This window comes from Anabrus simplex, chromosome 3 (genome assembly GCF_040414725.1).
Source record: "Anabrus simplex isolate iqAnaSimp1 chromosome 3, ASM4041472v1, whole genome shotgun sequence".
In the NCBI taxonomy this organism is placed as follows: domain Eukaryota; kingdom Metazoa; phylum Arthropoda; class Insecta; order Orthoptera; family Tettigoniidae; genus Anabrus; species Anabrus simplex.
Genome location: NC_090267.1, coordinates 419,585,683 through 419,609,288, shown reverse-complemented (window position 1 = coordinate 419,609,288; position 23,606 = coordinate 419,585,683). Strand labels below are relative to the sequence as shown.

The 23,606-nt window shown below is 41.9% G+C and overlaps 1 protein-coding gene across 1 annotated transcript in view; it reads left to right on the top strand.

Annotated features, from left to right (window-relative positions):
* kek5 (kekkon 5) overlaps positions 1 to 23,606 on the top strand; it is a 392,502-nt gene that overhangs the window by 184,005 nt on the left and 184,891 nt on the right. Inside the window, exon 3 of the mRNA XM_067143405.2 lies at positions 22,110 to 22,264. The gene's annotated coding sequence lies outside the window, so the exon portion shown is untranslated. The remainder of the gene's footprint in view (positions 1 to 22,109; positions 22,265 to 23,606) is intronic.

The following is a 23,606-nucleotide window of genomic DNA, read 5'->3' as shown; positions in this document are numbered from 1 at the left end:
CTGCGGAGTCCGTGCCCATACCATCGGATACCGACTCTCTCTCTCTCTCTCTGTGTGTGTGTGTGTGTGTGTGTGTGTGTGTGTGTGTGTGTGTGTGTGTGTGACCTTAAATTTCTTCGGCACATAATCGTTCCCTCATGATCTAGTGTAGTCCAGCCAGTGGACCATCACATCTTCATTTCCATCGCATGAAGTGTCTGTTCATATTTTTTATAGTGTGGGCCATAATTCGGTTCCATAAATAACCACCGGTCTGATTACTTTGCCTTAGACATAACCACATGAAAAACATAAGTCTCACCCCGCCATGGCTCAAGACCGAATGAAATGGAGACAGTGGAACCACAAAGCTGACCTGCCACTACGCGGGACAAACGCTGATGAACATGATGATAATGATGATTATTCCTGTGCATCGAACCGCAACCTACAACAGATCGTTCACTATCACCGCCACGAGCTGGTGGAATGAACTCCCTAATGACATAAGGGAAGCTAAATCTAAGACAAAATTTAAAATCCTTTGCCAGCGTCATCTTTTAAGCACTTAGTCTTTCTTGAGTGTGAATGGGATGCATGAATGAGAGTGAATATGGTTGTTTATTGCAATGTGTTCCTGTATATAATTTAGTTATACTTTACTCACCTTAGTTTAGTTAGTGATACTTTAGTTGCTTTAGTTATACTTTAGGTTGTAAAGATTTCATATGTTTAAATTTTATGTAAAATATACATTGTATATACATGAAGTGGTTAAGTGTAAGAAAGGGCCGGGAGCCCTAACTTCGCCACAATAAAGACTCTTTAATAATAATAATAATAATAATAATAATAATAATAATAATAATAATAATAATAATAATAATAATAATAATAATAATAATCGTCATCGTAATTATTATTATTATTATTATTATTATTATTATTATTATTATTATTATTATTATTATTATTATTATTACTTCGATTTATCATCAAAAACAGCAGTGGAGTCGTATCATTGTTTATCATCATTGCACGTAACATAGCGACTCCATGAAACACATCACTCTGTTTGTATAGAATAACCATACGTATTAATAGTGTTTATCAAACTATGTAGTACTGGAATTTAATGGAAATACATGGTTGATTTCCCCCCTTTGACTGTTCACCCCTCGAGTACATTTTTTAACTATATGCATTATACAAGTAACAAATGTAGGGTAGTCCCGTTTTAACGCGCGGGTTAAATTATGCATGACGCAATGAAGCACTTGTGCTAATCATGTGAGGAGGATTTTTGAACATCTCTTGCGAATGAATGACAGAGCTGGTCCCCTTATCTCTAGCCGCATTCCACCACAATGACACAACAATGGCGGACTCATTTAAATATTATCTTTGTGGTCTGGACGAGTATTGGTTCACAGGAAAGGTTTCAGCTGTCATGGGCTGAATAGAACAGAATGCAGATTACAGCCTGGGGGTTAAATGAGAATGATGACACTTTTTATCAGACTGTATTGCATAATCTTCCATCACATTGTTCTGTACAATACTCGCCTGCTGTATTAAAAGTTGGAAAGAAAGCGAAATAGTAGACAAGCTTGACTGATGTTCAGTCGACCGTGATATTACAGATATGCATTTCGCATACTTTACAACAGATCCCGGATTATTAAAGAACTACTATTCTTTATACTGTATATCTGTGGACGTAGGGCAAAAATGCATGTCTCCAAACACATTTTTTTCAGGAGAGAGTGTTAAACATTTAAAATACCAAAAACCCAAACCGCATGGCGCCGCAGCCCCGAAGGACTATGGCCTACCAAACGACCGCTGCTCAGCCCAAAGGCCTGCAGATTACGAGGTGCCGTGTGGTCAGCACGATGAATCCTCTCGACCGTTATTCTTGGCTTTCTAGACCGAGGAACATTCAAGATGCTTTCAATAAATCGAACTTCCATTGTGAAAATATCCTATGCAAATAGAAATGGATAATAATAATTTCGTGTGGCCATTTCTAGCCGAGTGCAGCCCTTGTAAGGCAGACCCTCCGATGAGGGTGGGTGGCATCTGCCATGTGTAGGTAACTGGGTGTTATTGTGGTGGAGGATAGTATTATGTGTGGTGTGTGAATTCCAGGAATGTTGGGGACGGCACAAACACCCAGCCCCCGGGCCACTGGAATTAACCAATGAAGGTTAAAATCCCCAACCCGGCCGGGAATCGAACCCGGGACAGTCTGAACCGAAGGCCAGTACGCTGACCATTCAGCCAACGAGTCAGACATAGAAATGGATATATAACAATGATACACGACAGAATATAACATATTTATTATCATCTGTAAGGTATAACAGTTATATATGTTAACCAAAAAGATTAGCCAAGGTAAAAATAATTAAATGCATATATTCAGTTATACTTGACGTCGTTACTATTTTTGTTAAAGCAGGAAAAACAGAATTAGTGAACCTGTGTGTAAATTCCCCATCCAGTGAAAAGTTAAAACGATATATATTTTTTTGATAAATCGAACATAAATTAACTTGATTTTTTTTAAATTACAATTTGCTTTACGTCGCACCGACACGGATAGGTCTTATGGCGACGATGGGACAGCAAAGGGCTAAGGGCGGGAAGGAAGCGACCGTCGCCTTAATTAAGGGCTGCCAACTGCCAACAGTGGGGTTCGAACCCACTATCTCCCGAATGCAAGTTAACAGCTAAAGCATTAACATAATTAACTATAACATTATTTAATTTATTTATTTATTTATTTATTTATTTATTTATTTATTATTCACTAATCGGCCAACTAGGGACCTTTATAGCTTTCGTTATACATTCTGGCGTCTACTCAGTTTTCGATTGGTCCAGTAGGTTTTCATTAGATCGCTGTGTCGAGTGTGGCGCTCATCCGACCACCTTCCACCAGTTGTCCACTTCGCATCCCGAAAAGTCCCAAATTCACAATGCTTCTTCTGAAAAGGTCTCGTTCATGCGCGTCTTTTGGTTGTAAGCCCATTTCTTCGAGGTCTTTCTTGACGTTAATCTACTGAGGAGTTGTTGTTTTTGGTTCTGAGTCAAAATTGTTAAAAATGCGTTTTGTCCATCGAGAGTCGTCCATCCGTCGTAGGTAATCGTAAAAGCGAGCCCTGCGTTTGCGCATTGTCCGTGATCTTATCTATCTTACAGTAATAATGTTATTGGCTTTACGTCCCACTAGCTACTTTTACGGTTTTCGGAGACAGACGCCGAGGTGCTGGAATTTTGTCCCGCGGGAGTTATTTTTTGTGGCAGTAAATCTATCGCCATGAGACCGACGTATTTGAGCACCTTCAAATACCACCGGACTGAGCCAGGCTCGAACCTACCAAGTTGGGTTCAGAAGGCCAGTGGCTCAACAGTCTGAGCCACTCAGCCCGGCTATCTTATAGTAGGTTTCTTGTCTGGATTTTCGTACTTACATCCCGTTTTTGTAGTTCGGGCCAAGAATGTTGTGGAGAATCATTCTCTCTTTTTGCTCTAAATTAGCGAGCGCACATTTCTGAGAAAGGATGAGGCATTCTGGCGCATAGACAGTGCTTTACGACAGTGTTATAATGATGAATTTCGGTACTTATAGAAAAGCACATTTTGTTATATATACTGTAGCCTATATAATCCGGGTGGTTCGGAAAGCTACCTCCATTATATTTTTATTTTTTCCTCTGGTCGCTAAGGCGTCTGTGTCTAGTCCGTTTCATTAAATACCTTACCAAGGTATTCATTCATGCACACGGTTCATTGTTCCATGTTTGGTGTTCATTTGGGTCGTGCTGAATTTATGTTTGACAATACTTCTTTCTTTTCAAAGGATATCTGCAAGCCTGTTTGTTCTGGTACCTCTTTCAGCACATTAATTTCTTCTGTTGCAGTTCTTCTTCTTCTTCTTATTATTATTATTATTATTATTATTATTATTATTATAGGAAATATATACTATGATTTTTGTACTGGAAAACGAAATGAAGTAACGCTCAGAGCCAAGTAGATTTATCCATATTCTTTGTAAAACCAGATCCTCGCTCTTTCATGGTTAAATAGATTGTGTAGTTTGCTGGTCCAATTGGGAGCCGTTCCACTACAAGCCGAGTTTATCCTCCAGGGACTGACGGTGCCATCCATCACTCCTCATGTGTGCAGTCCTCCAACTTCTAACCACCTCACTGCGCTGACATTTTAGACGTTCTTAGGAGTGCACCAACAAGCTCATGTGAAAGACATCGACATCACTTAAATTACAGCTTCAATGTCGATGTAACTACATACTGAAGTTCATTAAAGTTCTGTTGTTGTTCCGCTAAATGGTTAAACGACATTGAGGAAATCTCAAAACAAGTAGTGGGTGGACAGAAACCGTCCTCATGTTCCCAAGAATGAGGTCAGTGGCGACCATAATGACTGGAATGTTGAGTGTTATAAAATGCAAGATTGTTTTGCGCATTTTTTGGGTAGTAAAATAATATGATAGCACATTTGATTATAAGGTAAAATTTCTCTCAAAAAATTAGCCAGACCCTGAATATTTTATTTCACTCTGTTGGAAACGGGACATCTGACTTACAGATGAATTTCAGTATGAAGAAAACGAAGATTTTTAGTAAACATCCCGAACTAGTTCGTATAAATATCATTCATGCGGGCAAGAGGTGAACAGGCCAGAGAATTCATTTATCGTAGACAACCGCTGTAGCATGGAGATCAAAATGAGGATAAGTAAATGTTCTTTGACAAATATTTGCAGGGAAGTACATGTATTGCTGAACAATCAAGAATTGGCGTATGAATAATGTGAAAGTCCTGTATCGGGTCGGAAATCATCCTCCTTGAATGAGGCGGTACAGCTGCAACAAAAAGTTATGCAACTCACTTATTGTTAAACGACGCGTTCCTGACGATGCGACTATCTGTACACAGGGCAACTGTTCCATATCAGAATAGCATTAAAGAAAACAATGAAACGGACGAGAAACTGTCGTAATGGTTAAATATGTAGGGGCCGATGACCTAGATGTTAGGCCCCTTTAAACAACAAGCACCATGTCAGCGTTTTCCGGGCTTATAGGCCGTGGTCCAGGAGCGAGTGAATGTCCCGACGTTTCATCGAAAACTGCGTTCGGCATTGTCAAGGGTTTCGACTGGCTTCGATAGCAGCGAACCTCTACTGAGAGAATAATACAATATTGCTTTAGCAATTTTACATTGTCTTGTTTGAAAATAACCGCGAGTTTTGTTACACGCGCAAGTCGCAATGAGTTTCGAGATCATGTTCAGCGATAACTTTTTTGCTTATATTACCAAAGGAATGGACCGTGTTACATACCACATTAAGATCATGGAGGACCATCGCGTACTTGAAATTAAAGGGTCAACGTATTTCGTGGAGATTAACGTTTGTATTGTGTCAATTCGTGTGTTTTTTTTCCTATAAGGCTTGATTTTTAAGATTTGACGCATGCGAAACGCAGTGTGCGTTGCCAGAGTAAGTTGAGTGAAGTGAAAAGTATTGTGGTGCGCCCGCCGTCTGAGCAGATTCGCAGAGATACTCGTATCTCGCTGCGTCGCGAACTGACGAAATGGACGAGAAACTGATCGAACAAGTCCGAATTCACACAGTGAGGCGGTTCTTTCATATCTATTATTCGGCTCACTGTCAGTACTTTAATGAAATGTAGAATCATGTGGAAAAGGCCCCTTGAGACTCGAAAGTAGGTTCTATATTTAATTTCACTGTCCATTAGATGGCACTGTACAGTAGAAGAATATTGTAGATTCTCTCAATACTCCTATTATTCCCCATCAAAAGAGTACAGGGGAATTTCCTCTCCGTGATCCGCGTCCTCTTCCGAAAGTAGCACGCAGATGGCGATATCCATTGGACGGAACATCACTTCGCAGTGTAAAAAATTAACAAAGCCGTGTGACGTCATCACAGGTCTCGCACCCCGTGCCTCGCATGTGTCAGGTGTTAAAAACCAAGCCTTGAGCACACGAACCTTATACCTTTCGAAAGAAAATCTCTCACTGAACGAAAAAAAAAAACGCTTACGCTGCCATGCTCTTTTGCTTCCGAGCCCTAATTTTGAAATCCCTCTCCCCCCTCCCCCGCCCACAGCTTGGCACCCTCGGAAAATAGAGATTTTTTCCCCCTAGGATTCTTGCGAGGTATCAGGTTCTTCGGAACCAAGCTTCCTAGGGTGCCCAGAAGGGCCTCTTTTACTGTTGTTGTCCACCTCCACCACCACTACTTACCTACCTTTATACATTCCTACTCTTCGATTTCCATTTATTATTACATGCAAGAAACAGCGGGAGAGAGTCACTATCAGGTAGCGTACCGTTGTTTTAAAAAGACAAAAATACATTAAGAACAGTTAATTTATCACTTGTATGCCAGCTGGACGCATGTCGAACTCTTGTTCCGTTTCTCTACGGGATCGGGTATGGAGTGAGATTAATTTTCGTAGCGAGTTTCACGACAGGATGCCCTTCCTGACGTCAACCTCATCAGAGGAGTTAATGAGATTAAATTAATGACGTGATATATGATAGTGGAAAGGGAAAGGGAGAGTGTGAAGCCCGGTGCTGGCATATAGCCTACTCCTGTCGAGAAGCAGGGTCTGCTCAAGGATTAACGCGTCCATCTGAAGGTCGAACCACCATCAACAGCGTCGTATGTTCTCACTTCACGTGAACACGGCCGATAGGTTTGGAATTGAATCCAGACTTTTGGCACGCAATCTATAGGTCATTCCACGTTAAGAAACCAGTATTGCTCTTATGACAACAGGGTACCGCATCGAACAGCTCTGCTAAACAGAATCATGGGAAAACTGGGGTATACATATTGGTGCAACTCAGCATTTAAGTTCAAAATAAAAGAAGGAAGAAACTAAGCTGCAATTTAAAAAAAATCTAAGGTACAGGAGTTCTAAAGGAGGCAGGGGATGGGGTATTTAGGTTTTTACAGTAACAAGGGTAAACTACTGCACATACAGAACCTCATTATTGAAGTTCAAGGCAAACTGGGAGAAAATAGACAACAGATAAATTTTACAGGCTCGGGGTGGGGGATGCAGTTAGTTGCATTTAATAAATTTTGGGCAACGTCGGGTAGTACTGTGCCGTCATATCGCCCCATGAAAAGAATGCTAACAAATAAATGCGCTTGTGAAAAAGTGGTAAAAATGTGGCAAAAATAAAATGCGCTTAAGAAACAAAAGCTAAATAACAAAACCAAGCACAGATAAAAAAAAAACAGAGCGAATTTCTGTGTTAGTAAAAGTCATTCCGTGATGTATTCCTGCACACTACAGTATCAGAATCTTCAGTAACAACTGCGTACAGTACAAGAACATTAGAACTCACACACACTTTTCTTCGACAGTGATAAGCTGCCGGCGATTCACAGCGTAACGGATTACGCATTGCATGTACCAGAGCAACTCAGAAGGAAAATGAAGGAAGGCAACACAGCGATAGCTGTCCTCGCCATTGTGCATCCTCCCTGAGAATGTATTTGTTAAACAGAGTATGTTAAGTAGTTATTTTAATACCTCAGGGCTAAAACATGGTCAGCCATTTTCTTTCGTTCATAAAACAATACACAGTACATTATAATACTCCTTAATCACGAGGAATTATGAGTCTCTAAGAGGGGGTGTGTTCACTCCCTTTAGTTCCATAAGACCAACACTGTTTTCTTAACATGGAATGAGCTATAGTAATTGTATACCCCCACCTCTCCAATCCTACCGGCCAACATTCTGAGGGAGAACTGTGCCCATACCCATCTTATAGAGCCTTAGTCCTTGTGGTTACGTCACAGGCTGTAAAGGTTGGAGAACATGTACTGGCACACTCATTCAAAATGTTCTCCATTACAAAATTTGCACCATTTTGCATTATACATTATAATGCTTACAGTCCCTATAGAAGACCTCACAGTTACAAATTAATTTCATAAATTCACAATTTGGTTTCTTTGAAAATGAAAACCTACAACCTGTTTTCCAGTCTTTGACCAGGTCAGGGATGTAATGAATGAACCATATATAGGCTATTAGTACAATGGGGTCGCCACTCCCAAAGTGATTTATGAATGACTGCTAAATGCTATGAAATGAGAATGGAGAGTGTTGCTGGAATTAAAGATGACAGGGAAAACCTGAGTACTCGGAGGAAAACCTGCCCCGCCACCGCTTTGTCCAACACAAATCTCACATGCAGTGACCGGGGTTTGAACCACGGTATCCAGCGGTGAGAGGCCGACGCGCTGCCGTCTGAGCAACGAACATTGAAAATAACGCTGAATCAATTTCACGCAAGTATGAAATGCCGACTGTGATCATATGGTATCAAAATCTTCTATCACAATTTATATCTCTTCGACACTGACCTATTACCAAGTCAAATTCCACGATTTAAGAATGACAGTAGTCTATATCAATACCACGGTTCACGGTGTCCCTCATTTCATTTGACGGTACCGCGGCGCATAGCTTGCCAACAACCTATTCTACTTATCAATAATATAATAAAAAATCGATTTATTAGTAAGCTATTTTTTTCTAATATTTCTCCAGTGAGAGCACATGCCTAGTTTGTTTGTTTGTTAAAAGGCAAATTGTCAACGACCTTGCTTTAACAATCAACGTCTCCAGTAAAAAATGCACAATAATGTACGAAATAAACTAATATTTATGTTGAGTAACCGTGTGAGTAATACTGAGAATGAGTAATTTTACAGTATGATAACTTAGCATTATTTTCTAGCTTGGAGAACAGTAAAAGAGAGGGATATACAAGGCTAGGGCGGTCAACTGCCTAACCAACGTAGTGCAGGAATGAACCATAATGGCGGGCGAGCATACCTAGTCTTTAGAGAGCCCTAACAAGGACCAAGGGGAATGTTTTCATTCCCCTTCCCGAAGGGAAGGGGCGGGCCACCTGGAAGGTAACTCCTCTCTGGCCAGGAGATTTGGTTGGGTTTGGAGGTTTGTTGGAGTTAGGAGATGGAAAGGAGGGAGCATTGGTTGTTAAGGAGATGTGAAGATTTGGCCTCTTGGGTAAGGTGCGTAGCTGTTCCGTGCTTTATTATGCAGTGTTTACAGTTACATATACATTTGTGTTTACAGATTTTACATTAAGGTTACAATATTATTGGTACATGTGATTTTGAATATAACTAGGCTGTGGGTATGGTGGGATGAGAATGGCTGGGAGCAGGTGTGAGGTTAGAAGATGTAGGGTGGTTGTACAGTTGTGTAGAGAGGTGATAAGGAAGTGGAGGAGATCCAATGTGGGTGGGGGCGCGAGGTGGGAGCTTGAATGAGGGAGAGGTGGATAGACTTGTCGATATGGAGGGATTGGAGTGGGGGGTGGCCGGGGGCGGGGATGTGCAGTAACTGATGGATGGCGGGTGGGACGGTTCCACTCGGTGGTGTTCGCCGAATACTTGGGCTCCTGTAGTGATGAGTTGCTGGACATCTTGTTCTGACGGTAGTTGTAGACGGACCATGTACGTTGGGCCATGCTTGCTGCGTATCCTTACAGGGACGGCTGTGGCACGAAGTTCTTGGATTATTTACCTTTCAGCGACGTCCGGGGTGATACCTCGTGGTACGCAGCTCTACGTAGACTCGGGAGGTGGTGGCTGCTGGGTCGGCGTTGTGTGGTCGGCGGTGTTATCTGGTAGGGCCATTTCAGTCGTTGCCTGCTGGGTTGATGGGTGGGAGGGGGGGGGATTTGTTGTCATGACCGGGGAGGGATGGCAGGTTGTACTGGTGGTGGTTATGGTTGAGGAAGGAGTGCTGGCAGTAGTTGTGATGGTTGTGATAGTGGTTGTAGTAGGGAGAGAAAGTGTGAATGGTATTGTCCTGAATGGGGCTCATGGAGGATGGAAATGTACTCAGGCTCTGCTTGTAGCTGGTCTAAAGTGGGCTGCGGTGGTAGTATCACGGCGTAGGATTTATTCCTTATAGTGGCTCCGGTGGCGAAGAGGCGGCGTTCGTCTTGTTCACCTATGACTTGTACAAGTAGATGTTCTGACGATTTCTTGGTGCGGCCATCTATTAGGCGGAATGCATTCACAATCTGGGCATCTGCTGTTTTGAGTTCCTGGTATATTTCTTTCTCTGGGATAGAGAGATCTACCCTTGGGATGAACACATAAGGCATGTTTGGTGGTAGTGGGGAGGCGACTGCCAACTAGGCGTCTGCCTGTTTGTGCTTTATTGCGCTCGACTGGGTTGCTAGTAAAAAAGTTCGGAGTGTGTGTTTCGTGACACTTCAGAGTTCGGAGAGGAGATGACGTAACCACAACGCCACTGTGGTTGAATAGCATACGCTCATAGACTGCCCACCCGCTTACAGAGTTGTGCACCCGCGGTACGAAATGCCCAGCGTGAACACCTGTGTTGTAGAGGGCCCCCCTTTCAGTCGCCTCTTAAGACTGGCTACGGATACTGTGGAGGTATAAATGGCACTCTGTTGTCATGACCGCCTGTGAGGTCAATATCCTCGTCTGTGACAAGTATGTATAGTTCTGGATAGTTACATCTGTGCTGTGAACCCAGATTTAACTATAAGTATTATGAATTCGGTCGCTTAAAATTCGTTATCACAAGGCACAAAGAATAGATTAAGTGATTGATACGGCAAGTCAAATCTTACAGCATATGTCAGCCTATCAGGGAAGTTTCAGAAACTGTCTGGTAGTTGCTTATTACTGTAATAATTGAGCAACTATTCCGCGCATCACTAATTAGAGCTTGCCGCCGTCACGCGACCGTGTAATGAGCCTTCTGCCAGCCAGATGTTCCTTCGCCGGCTCTGAAGACTTCATTGTCTCCCTTCATACCAAATATTCTTCACAAAACACTCACTAACATGTAAAAACTAACCCTATTTTGCAATCATGAGGAATCTTTTTTTCCTTAAAAGAAATATGTGTTACAAGTTAGCTAAATAACTTCTGCGGACTGTATCAAAACTAGATTTTATACACACCTTGTGGGCGACACCGGTGCAAAGTTAGTTTGTTTGCATGATTGATTGATTGATTGATTGATTGATTGATTGATTGATTGATTGATTACCGAGTGAGCTGGCCGTGCGGTTAGGGCGTGCAGCTGTCAGCTTGCATTCGGGAGATAGTGGGTTCGAACCCCACTGTCTGCAGCCCTGCAGATGGTTTTCCGTAGTTTCCTATTTTCACACCTTAACTAAAGCCACGGCTGCTTCCTTTTCACTCCTAGCTCTTTCCTGTCCCATCGTCGCCGTAAGACCTATCTGTGTCGGTGCGACGTAAAGCCAATTGTAAAAAAATAGGATTGATTGATTGATTGATTGATTGATTGATTGATTGATTGATTGATTGATTGATTGATTGATTGATTGATTGATTGATTGTCATAACCAGAAATATCACTTAGAGTGCAGTTTATAAACAAGGAAGGAAATCGCTCAAAAAGTTGCAGCGATAAGACAGAATCCTCAAAAGATTAACAAAGTTTCCTGTTTGGTAAAAATAATCGCAGGTATGTACTGTATGTTGAGTGCTCGGCCCGAGGCTGGTTTGGACCTCAGCCGTCATAAACACAGGTATTATTGTCGTGGCAGAACTCAGAAACTTTATAACTACAGAAATCAGTTCTTTAGTACTGAGCTTACCGTAAAGCGAATAAACTACAAAGAGTTTGATAAAAAATATGTTTATATAATCACCTACAAATCAGGCTTATGATAACTAGGCCTACTGTATAATATGAAGAGCGCTCTAAACCTGGTATATCTACATTCCCACAGAATACAGGTCCATTCAATGTTGTAGGTTTTAAGATCAGAACATGAGCTTAATTTGAATTATGTTCGCATAAACTCTAAGAATCATTTGAAATCGCTAGTTAGAACGATTGGCATGTGCATGTGCCGGTATTCCCAGGTTCTTGAGTGTGTGCTAACACATGTTTGAGAGTATGTTTTAAGTGACGTTAAAAACGTCAAAAATGGAATTCCTGTACATTTTAATAGTTTCTTTTCCGCACGAGCTATTTGTAAAGAGAAATCCTGGAATGAGATCTTCTGCATATTACCAGTTTTGCATTTAAAAAAGGGAAATTGGCATCTTCAAAACGGTGAAATGTTTATTCTAATTGCGGGTCTTTTGGTTATAATTTGAATTCATTCGTTGTGAACAAACACTTTCAACCTAAACTTAATAATAATGTTATTGGCTTAACGTCCCACTTTACGGTTTTCGTAGACGCCGAGGTGGCGGAAGTTTGTCCCGCAGGAGTTCTGTTACGTGCCAGTAAATCTGCCGACACGAAGCTGACGTATTTGGATCTGAGGGTCGGTTCGAAATCCACTCAGCCTACGTGATTACAATTGAGGAGCTATCTGACGGTGAGATTGCGGTCTCGGTCTAGAAAGCCAAGAATAACGGTCCGGAGGATTCATCGTGCTGACAACATGCAACCTCGTAATCTGCAGGCCTTCGAGCTGAGCAGCGGTCGCTTGGTAGGCCATGGCCTTTCAGGGTTTTTGCGCCATGAGGTTTGGTTTGATTTGTTTTATTATTACTAGCATGTGCCCGCGGCTTCGCCCGTGTTTATTAATTCAACCGCGTTAGATGGTATTAAACCGTAAAAGTTGATTTGCTAATGACACTAACAGCGTCATTTCTTCGAGGTGCATTCGGACCCCGTTCCATCTACCTATGTTCAAAATTTCAGATCACTGCGCGCCGTAGATTTGGCTGGGCATCGCGCACACATAGACAGACAAACACTTCCTTTTATTATAGATAGATACAGTAGATAGATGGATAGATAGACAGTAGTATAATGACACACAGTCACAGTCTGGAAAGGAAGGATTCCAGTGACTATTTCGTTCGGCTTTTGTCCCGTCTGGAGAAAGGTCAATGCCTTTGTAAAAGCAGTTTTGTTTTATGCGTATGAAATCTGCAAAGTCATAACTTCCGTCTACCACTAACTCGAGGTGTTCGTCAGCCGTTGCTTGCGCCGGATTTTCACCGTAGGATGGCCTGAAATCATAACCAAGAAATTGTAGTGGAAACTAACGGATCAGTGACAAAGTAAAGAGATGCGTAAAATGGTTGGAGCAATGGAATATGTGGCTCCAGGTTGAAATTCACAAGGGACTCAAACGCAAAGGTGGCCAAGGAGAATCTGAAAATTTACCATTGAAGAAGTCCTTGGAAGATCTCGGGCCGAAGTAAAAAACTTAGCCACTGACAGAGATGATGGTCATTCTTAGAACCTCTATGTATTGTATGGCGTAAGGAAATACGTAAGTCAGTGGACGAAAATACCGAATAAAGCTTAAAAAACCGTGAAAAATGGTACAAGGAAATGAAATGTCGTATGGCTTTTAGTGCCGGGATATCCCAGGACGGGTTCGGCTCGCCAGGTGCAGGTCTTTCTATTTGACTCCCGTAGGCGACCTGGACGTCATGATGAGGATTAAATGATGATGATGATAACACATACACCCAGCCTCCGTGTCATTGGAATTAACCAATTAAGGTTAAAATCCCCGACCCAGCCGAGAATCGAACCCGGGACCCTCTGAACCGAAGGCCAGTACATTTACCGTTCAGCCAACGAGTCGGACAATGGTACAATGAAAAGCTCTGTCCGCTTCAAAAACCTGTAATACCATCGTGGGCAGAAAACATTAAGCATTGACCACTAAAGATCGGAAGATAAAATTACAGGAAGGGTTTTGAAAAATGGGAGTGGAAATAATCCCAGATTCAGCTGTTAGTTCCGTGGAAAGAAAGTTGTGGACTAGGGTCTCTGCTAATGATATGTAATATAACGACTGTATTTCCTAGACCAACTGGCGTTGAGCCAAGAGATTTTCTTTTTATGAGCGATCTTTCATCATTGCTAATGATGTACTTTTTGTTCGGATAAGCGACTCAAATAATTGCTACTCTGGCTGAGGTAGAAAAACCGAGACTCGATGTTGTAGTCTAGCACAGTCTCTCCGGTTCTCTAGGGCAAGATGAGGTCAGTAAACTGTATATAAAACATGAACTAGAAGGCCTCTCATCTGGAAAAATTCAGGGCTGAATTACAGCTTAAGATACGCTGTGGTTTCAACCACACTACACATTCTTTGTAAATTGGGTATTAATAACATCGACAATGTTGCAGTTTAACTACGAGAAACATGTTATCACTATCAGATACTTGTACCCCATAATCAATATTATAATTTCCACAGCAGTCAACTCGCTATGAAGTTTCACGTGAAGTCAAAAGTGAGACTTATAACCATTCCTCTGAGCATTTGAGAAACGTAATACCTTATTAATTTTAGCCCCTATGAAGATAATGGTAGTAATTGTTTAATTTGAGGAAAAAAGCTACGGGATTTTCTGCTCCTTTTAACATAAATCATATCTGGATACATGGCTGGATCGCCAGCATCTTCGTCTCCAGTCTCGTGGTACCAGATTTGATTCCAGCTGGGTTGTAGGATTTGAACCGTAAAATAGTTCATTCTCTTGCCCCCAGAATTCTTATAACACACACTACGCCACTACCTCCCACCACACTTACTCGCTGTTAAGAGCAGGCGTCGCCAATTCTCGTCGGCTAATGACAGGCACTCTAAATTATTTTATTAACATTGTTATTATAAAAATAGTTGGCACAGAAGACGTATGTTGATGTATGCTTTCCAGGCGACTGCTGTATGTAATTACAAGGGCAAACTTTTGGATAAATGGAACGTGTCGAATTCGTAATGTTCACAGACGTTTCCTCACCAGATATGGCTGAAATCTTCAAAAAGGGTGAATCTCTCACGAGTATCCATTTTCAGACAGGATTGGACAAATCCCTGGAAGCCTCCTGTGTTAGCTTCCCCCCGTCAAACCTCAGGTTGAGAAAACTCCTGGGGCTGGTTATACCATCTACAGGTAAAGAAGCAGGTAACTTACCTGCCGAGTAAAAATATATCCGTTCCAGGCAACACTCTCGGCAAATATATATTTGTTAACTGAAGGGTAAATCATTATCTGGGACTTCGAGGGTCAGAGGTATTTCTTGAGCAGGTATTTCTTGAGAGCTGAAATTGTTCGTCGTATTCTACGTTGCCCACAACCTAGATCAGCTCATTATGTAGATAAAACGAAGGCACAGCAACACTACTGTACGAAACAAATATATATATATATTAAAAAAATATCCAACATTCCAACACCTAGTTGTACTAAAAGTCTGATGCCGTAACAGCTGGAATAGCGAACCATTTGTTCCCTTCAAGTACCCAGAATAACAATCACCTGATATTTCACTATGGAATTCCTTTCTAAAAGAGGGTTAAGTGGTTTGTGCAACCTCGCTCAGAAGTTCCCGATGCTAGATGACTGGGCGTGTAAATACATTGTGAATACAGTTATAGTAACACTTTCGATCTTTCGCCTGGGGACGAGGATATCGTCTGACCATTACCCCTCCTGGTCGAGTCCATTCTTCTCCTAGATACTACTGGAATAGCAAACCATTCGTTCAGTATTCAGAATAACCGCCATGTAATATATATACAGGATGAAGCGAAATTCCCGCACTCGGGCGTCGCAGTGCGACTCCTCACATGCCAGCAATAAAAAAATCTCTCTCACAAAAGTTCGTCATTTAATAGCAACATTCCTGCTAATGACATTGTAATGACCTGTGTTGATTTCAGCTGGAAAAACCAGTCTCTCTGAGGTTATAAAAGGGCATGTGGAGAGTGAGTGTCTGCCATTATGACGAAAATTCTCCAACTTGACTGTGATTGATGGTAGGCAAAAGAGCCTACCATTACAATGAAAATTCCCTAACCCAGTCTTCACATGAGAAAAGAAGTATGGTGACTTCCCCGTCGCATTTCTGGAGTAATGTTAAGAACTATGCAATTTAATAGAGTCTTACAACGTGTACACTACCTAACCTAGAATTCCGTAGCTAGTACCTCATTATGAAGTTCACAAGCTCGACCTCATCGAAATAGTCATTCCTAACTTGAGGGATAAGTGATAGATACTGTTCGTTATTAATTCCTCCTAGCCATCGTCCCAACTGTTTGTTTAAAAAAACATCCTCACTCTTTTCATGTAGGATATATGATGATGATGATGATGATAGTAATTTTCGCGGGTGACCTTGTGATCTTCCGCGATTCCCTGGACACTGGTGACAAGCAAATCAGCCAACGTCAAAGGCAAGCGACCGGCGCGTTCAGATCTCCTTTGATGAACCTTCGTTCATGCCGAAACATCGACCCGACACCCAGAATAAAGCGAACGGAAAAGTTCAAGTAGGTTACCTTAGCGAATGGTAGAGAAACAAACAAACAAACAAACAAACAAACACAAAAACGCCAGGCACAACAGCCCCGAAGGGCATTGGCATATTCAGAATCTCGGAAAAAGAAGCCCTCGCCTCAGCAAAATAGGAACGGCGCACATAGACTTCTGTAATCTACATACCGCAATGCCAAGCTCAGACACTACTGCAAGATCATCCGTCCAGAGACTATGCATACAGCGGCATGCCTCGCTATGAAAAAGAAACATCTGATAAACTGGAAATCAAAGAACAAAATATCTTGCGGCAAATCCTTGGTCCCTACGAACCTACTACGCTGGCGTAGCAGGGGGAGAGGTGATACTCCCATGTGGTGCGTCCCAGGTGGCGGATAGGGGGGTCCTAACCGGCTTGCCGGCGGACTTGAGGGAAATAAAATACCTCTCGCGGATCAAACACACTACCCCTGTGGGTGGGGGACGCAGATGAAGAATACACCCACGGTATCCCCTGCCTGTCGTGTGAGGCGACTACAAGGGGCGACCAAGGGATGATTGAATTAGAACCATGAAACTACTTTTGATTCGTACCATCATGCGGGCAACACCATGGGTTGCCTGTACTTGCGAGTAGTACCAATAAATTAGGTACGAAAGTGGTTTGTGATTAGTAGCAGTAAAGAGGCTGGTCTGGGGGTTTCCAGTACCCGTGCGTCGTACCCATGTGAGCAACTCCGCGGGCCTTGGGGTGGCCTGCGAGTTGTACCGCTATATGAATGACACCGTCGGTCTGCGTTGCCTGTGATTGGTGCCCACTATGTGAGGAACATCACGGGAATACCGGCGCCCGTGATTAGTACACCTAGGTGAGGAGCCTCATCGGTTTGCGTTGGCTGTGAGTGGCGCCATTGTGTGTGAAACACCATAGGTCTGCGCTCCCTGTACGAAGTACAATACTTGTGAGTAGTACCATCTTGTGTGGAACACCGTGAGTCTTCGCTACTTTTGATTAGTACCCCAACATGACAAATACCTTGGTTCTACTTTACTCGCGACATGTACCATTCTGTGGGGCCTCAGACATGGATTTTGCACCCCTTTAGACATCAAGCATCATTCTGCTTTATAAGTGGTCCCTTGGTCAGTAATACTATTATTTACGATCTTTTTTGTGTCTGATCCACTGTTTTTTTGTTTATTTGTTTTTTGTTTTTTGTTGGGTTCATGTCCATCCATTTATTTTTCATGACTTTTTATTTTATTTTGGTCAGTGGATGAATTTGTTTTTTTTTAAATTTCATTTCGTACCATTAGGGGCCGATGACCTCGATGTTAGGCCCCTTTAAACAAGAAGCATCATCATCAATCCTTGGTCCTGTCAAATAAAATGGGGAATTCTGTAGAGGACATAACCACGAACTGTGCACGCACGTGATAAAGACCAATGACTCCAAGCTTGAAGAGCGAAGGTGAATAGATCATTGCTTGTGGACCAAGACTTTGAAAATGAACCTGTGTAACAGATATCTTTCTTTCTTTCTTAATCCGTTTACTCTCCAGGGTTGGTTTTTCCATCGGACTCGTCGAGGGATCCCACCTCTAAGGGAGGAGGACTAGTACCTTGCCGTGCTAGTAGCTGCTATACTGAACTGGGGCCTTTTGGGCGGGGGGTGGGTGCAGATTGGAAGGGATAGACAAGGAAGAGGGAAGGAAGCGGCCGTGGCCTTAAGTTAGGTACCATCCCGGCATTTGCTCAGAGGAGAAGTGAGAAACTGCGGAAAACTACATCGAAGATGGCTGAGGCGGGAATCGAACCCCCTTCTACTCAGTTGACCGAGTGAACCCCATTCCAGCCCTCGTACCACTTCATATTTTTGCGGCAGAGCCAGGAATCGAACCCAGGCCTTGGGGGTGGCAGCTAAGCACACTAACCACTACACTACAGAGGCGGCTGTAACAGATATACTAATGATAAATTCCTAGTAATTTCTAAGTCAACGAGGTATGTGCAATATCTTCCTCGCCAATATCTTCCTTCTTCGTCGCGATAGCACGTGCTTTATCAGTTCAGTTGTCTAACCAAAAAATATTATAACAGCAGCAGGACAGCGTTTATAGAGAACAGGTGTGTGCTGTCCCTTTAAAGAGGCATTCGGCTTGGGTTATGCCAGCAAAGTTTACATTCAGTATCACTACCGTCCTCGGATTGTAATTTGAAGCCGTGGAACGCTGCTCTCCGTATTGTGGTCGACGAAGTTGTTGCGGCTGAGCAGCTGCTGGTGTGTGGGTGGAGTCCAACACAAGGTCAGGCTAGCCGCTTCATGTGGCACGTACCGGAACGTTCTTCGTCACGTCTGCTCGGGAGCAGGACCACTGTGCTTGTTTACCAACTCCGAGGAGTGATATTTGAAACCGCACAGTTTGTTAGCTTTGGCTGAATATGGTTGTTATTATTGTCTATGTTTATGTACTTAATAATAATAATAATAATAATAATAATAATAATAATAATAATAATAATAATAATAGAAGCTGCTCAAATAATCCGGCTTCGATGGTGGGGTTAAGTGAGGCGAATGGAGGAGGATAGGTTACCTCGAACTAATGGATTCGGCTATGAGAGTAAGAGAAGGAGAGGAATATCAAAGCGACGATGTAAGATATGTAAAGGTAAGTGGTAGAGATTTAGACGGGACAACAGAACTTGTTTGAAATAAAGGACGTTGCCCATAGTTCACGAACTAGGACGTGTCCGGAGTAAAAATAAAAATCTACATTTTCATTTCATTCATAAACATCTGCCCTTATAGGGAACCCCATCTTCTTCCCGATCTTTTCCCAGTGTATTGGTTCGACACTTGGTGTGAGTATGGTTCAGTTTTACAGCCGGTGCCCTTCCTTACGCCTACCCCATATGCAAGAACGTATTCACTATTGCGTGATTTTTTTGTCGTGGTTGGTAGCGTGGTGTAGAAGAGAAGTGAACTGCGATGAACACAGTCCCCGAGTCAGAGGAATCGGTCATGTCTGTTTGGTCATCAACCCAAAGGCTGGGTGGATCCTCAAATAGCACCACCAAAGTTTATGGGGTTACGAGGAAACCGCAAAAGCCGACGGTGGCGCTAAAATGAGGCGTACTAGGCAAGTTGAGGAGTGAGGTAGTTTGTCATTGCTTTCCTCATTGGGCCAGAAAGTGTTATTGCAGCATAATCGACCCTATGAGCGACACCTTTCATAACACTCACTGTGTTCTGAATGTTAAAGTAGTGCTCGGAAGTTGAAGACCCATAAAATGCCTAAAATATACCTTTTAAAAGATAAAAAATATCCAAATAACGACCTAAAATTGGGAAAGAGGACGTAAAAATGCGATCCAAATTCATTCATAATTTTAGTTTCAGTTAGATATTCTGTGGAAACCTGCACGCTAACATCGAAGGATTGTATTAGGATTCAAGCCTGTGAAATGTCATTTCTTAGAACTGCCTTCCAAAAGACACGACTTGATCATGTGAAAAATGGAGATCCGATCTAACCTAGGTCTAAATGAGACTTAAATGGTTTGGGCATGTTAAACGAATGAATAGCACAAGGTTACCATGTGCTTATTTGGAGAAGAGAATAACAGGTAGAAGACCAGCCGGAAGACCAAGAAGAAGATGGATGGACCAACTGAGGGAAGACGTGGAGAGAAGAGGATGGAATTCGGAATCTGTCATAAGCAACAAAATCTTTTTGAATATAGGCAACTTTGGAAGACGCTAGTTTTCAAACACCCTACCCGGCTCGCTGGAAGGGCAAACTGATGATGATGCATATTTAACTAGGAATATAATGTTTAAAAATACAAAATTCTGATGGTATGAAAAATGCAGCGTAGAAATATGAGTGAAATAAGTCTTCTTCCATACATTATCCTACTTTTAGATTAATGAAAATGAAAATGAAATGAATTGCTTTTTTGTTTAAAAAATGTACTATCAGAATTTAGGAAGAAAAACTTTTTTTCGTCTAGAATGAATTCAGCGAATCCGCAATGGACATCCTCGAGAAAGAAATTGAAATTAGTAGCCTATAACTGAAGAATTATGTATTTGGCTTAACCACACTTGGGTTACAGAAATTGGAATTCGGAAATCTACCTTACCTCAGTTGGCCTTGCAGTATCTCACAGTAGTCATCTCCAGGTTCTTAGCTGTTAAGGATCGTCGGTTTTCAGACAGCACGTTGCGAAACATCGAGAAACGTCTCTCCACATCAACGAATATTAAGGGTTCATACTTAAAGCAAGTGAAATCTTCCCCTTCAGAAACACTCGCATCAAAATTTTCTCCTTTCAGTATTTTACTTATCTTGCATGTAATTTGATACCCCTGGTTTCTTCAACCACTAGTTTCATTTTTCATTTCATTTTCATTTCATCGGGCGAGTTGGCCGTGCGGTTAGAAGCGGCTGTGAGCTTCGATCCGGGAGATAGTGGGTTCGAATCCCACTGTCGGCAGCCCTGAAGATGGTTTTCCATGGTTTCCCATTTTCACACCAAGCAAATGCTGGGACTGTACCTTAATTAAGGTCACGGCCGCTTCTTTCTAACTCCTACGCCTTTCCTATCGTCGCCATAAGACCTATCTGTGTCGGTGCGACGAAAAGCCCCTAGCAGCATTTTCATTTCATTTTCTCTCTTTTCAGATATGGTTCAAATATGTGCTTACTATGTATTTATTGGAGAAAAGGTGTTTAAGAAGTAATGGATGAACTAATGATTCAAATTGAGAATGGGGCAGTATAAATGTAGTCAAAAGAAGTTGAAGAAAAGCCGTTGAAACCTAAAAACAGGCAAAAAAGTACCAATAAGTCAAAAAAGCCAAAGAGGTAAAAAAAAATACAAATAAAACCCACAGTTTTCTGGACTGCAATGACCCAGAATGAACATATACAGTATTATGTTGGGCCTCGTCTTCGATCACTAAAGCAAAAAAAGGATTTTTACTCAGTTTACGAGCCTTAATCATAACTTAGCACCACCCATATTCGAGCAACTTCCATATTGTCACAGCCATGGATGAAACTGGGACTGGGTGGAAGCTACATTATGCTCTGGCCTGTGCCAAGTGACAGATGCAGAAGTACTGCATCCAGCAAGAAATGGCAGTAGACAGAAACCATATGCAGTTAAAATCATCGACCCGGTACGAAATCAGCCGGGATGAGTGGCTCAGACGGTTCAGGCGCTGGCCCACCTTGGAAAGTTCGATCCAGGCTCAGTCCGGTGTTATTTGAAGGTGCTCAAATTTGTCAGCCACGGGTCGGTAGATTTACTGGCACAAAAAAGAACCCCTGCAGGACAAAATTGTGGCACCTTGGCGTCTCCGAAAACCGTAAAATTAGTGGAACGTAAAAACCATTATCCTGTCGGAAATCCAACCCAGGGCCCTGTCAACCGAAGGCCAGTACGATGACGATTCATCCAGTGAGCGAGCGAACATTTAATTTTTACTTTATTTATTTATATAGTTTATGTTTTTTAATTTATTTATTGATTTAGTTATTTATTTTAGGCATTTCAACTTACCGTTTAGCCGAAGGCAATTTCATTACGTGCATTTATTTCTTAGCCTCAACTAAATTTCCTTGTAAAATATGTTTCATTTTATTTATTTATTTATTTATTTATTTATTTATTTATTTATTTATTTATTTATTTATTTATTTATTTATTTATTTATTTTTGTTCTTGTTTCCTCAGGTTTTTGTTCCTGGATCTGGAAATAACTGGTGACTGTGATTTCCAGGGACGATCGATTTAGGTACATTAATTGAACTCCAGAACGCTGACTTTGATGACTCTCCGTGGCACTGAATAGAACATTCCTTTCATTCTGCAGTACTTTCTAAAGTGTCGTAAGTAAATTGTTTTCCTTCAAGTTTATTTTTCTTTCTTTTACCTGCGTATTCATTTGTCTTGGTTCGAAGCCATTATCTCCCGAATGGAAGCTCACAGCTGCTAATATTCTCTAAATGTTAATGTGTGCTAAGTCCCAGTTGCTCAGTAGTCGTTGTCAGTTCAGTTTTTCTAAAGCAGAGTAGCTCAGCTGGGCGTCCGTTGAGGCTAGCCCAGTGCGGCCGGGCTGGTCTGACGTAAATGCGGGCAGCTTACGTAACAAGCATACGTCACAGTGAAGTGGAAGAGCTAACACACTTAGCAGGTAAGTGGAGCAGTAACGTTCGATTGTGCTACGAAGCTCTCCTCCACTACTCACCGAAATGTTGATTGGGGTACAGTATTTATAAAATTAAAAAGAAAAGAAAAGAAAAACAGACCTTTTCAGGATATTCCAGTTAAAATTTATACTGCACTCTGTATAAACTGCCATAGTTTTATTTTCTTATAATTATACATACAAAGAAAACTGATACCTTACAATTTTTGAGTTAAAGTTTACAGTGATACGCGGTTTAAACGTAAAAGCTACGATTTACAATTCTTTGGATGGAAATGACAGAATTTCCATTTAAAAAAGTCATTCAGTCAGCAAACATAATATATTTACATAATTCAACAAGTTTAATGCTTGATTTTGCAGTGTTGTTGTGTTATGTGGCTTTCCCTGTTCACTGATGTCCTGAAAATAGTATTTAAAACTTGTCAGGCGTCCGATGATAATATATAGCCTCTAAATTGCGAGCGACTTGCATCACGAGTCAGATTCGGTGAGGTGCTCTTTCTTTCAATATTTTCTGCCGCCATTTCCAACTCGGGTATCCCCGCAGTGATCGAGAGTAACTGGGATAACTTCGCCGAGCCTTCACGGTCTGTGTCGTAACCATGTCACTGTAGCTGAACAGCATACGATCATCGCCTGCGGAGTCAAAGCGCAAGCATAGCCACAGCATTGTACGTGGCTGAGTATATTATGTCTACGCAGTACAATCGTACAGTTCATTCGTCGTTCATTGTGAGAGTCTTTGGGATCAGCACTGATGAACTCTTGGACTAGAGATAGCTGAAAAATAACGTTGCAGTTACTTTGTCACAGTTACATGCCTGTCGCTGTTACAAATGTAACGAGGACAAAAAATAACAGGTTACCGAGTAACGACAACAGAATAACGTACGAGTGAAAACAGTAGCTGGGAAGTGGGAATCGTCACTAGTACTGTAGCAGCTTAAAGACACAGAAAGTGACCTTCAGAGTTCAGAGAGTACGCATGTCTTCTAAGTGAGAGCGCTTTCGTAGGAGAT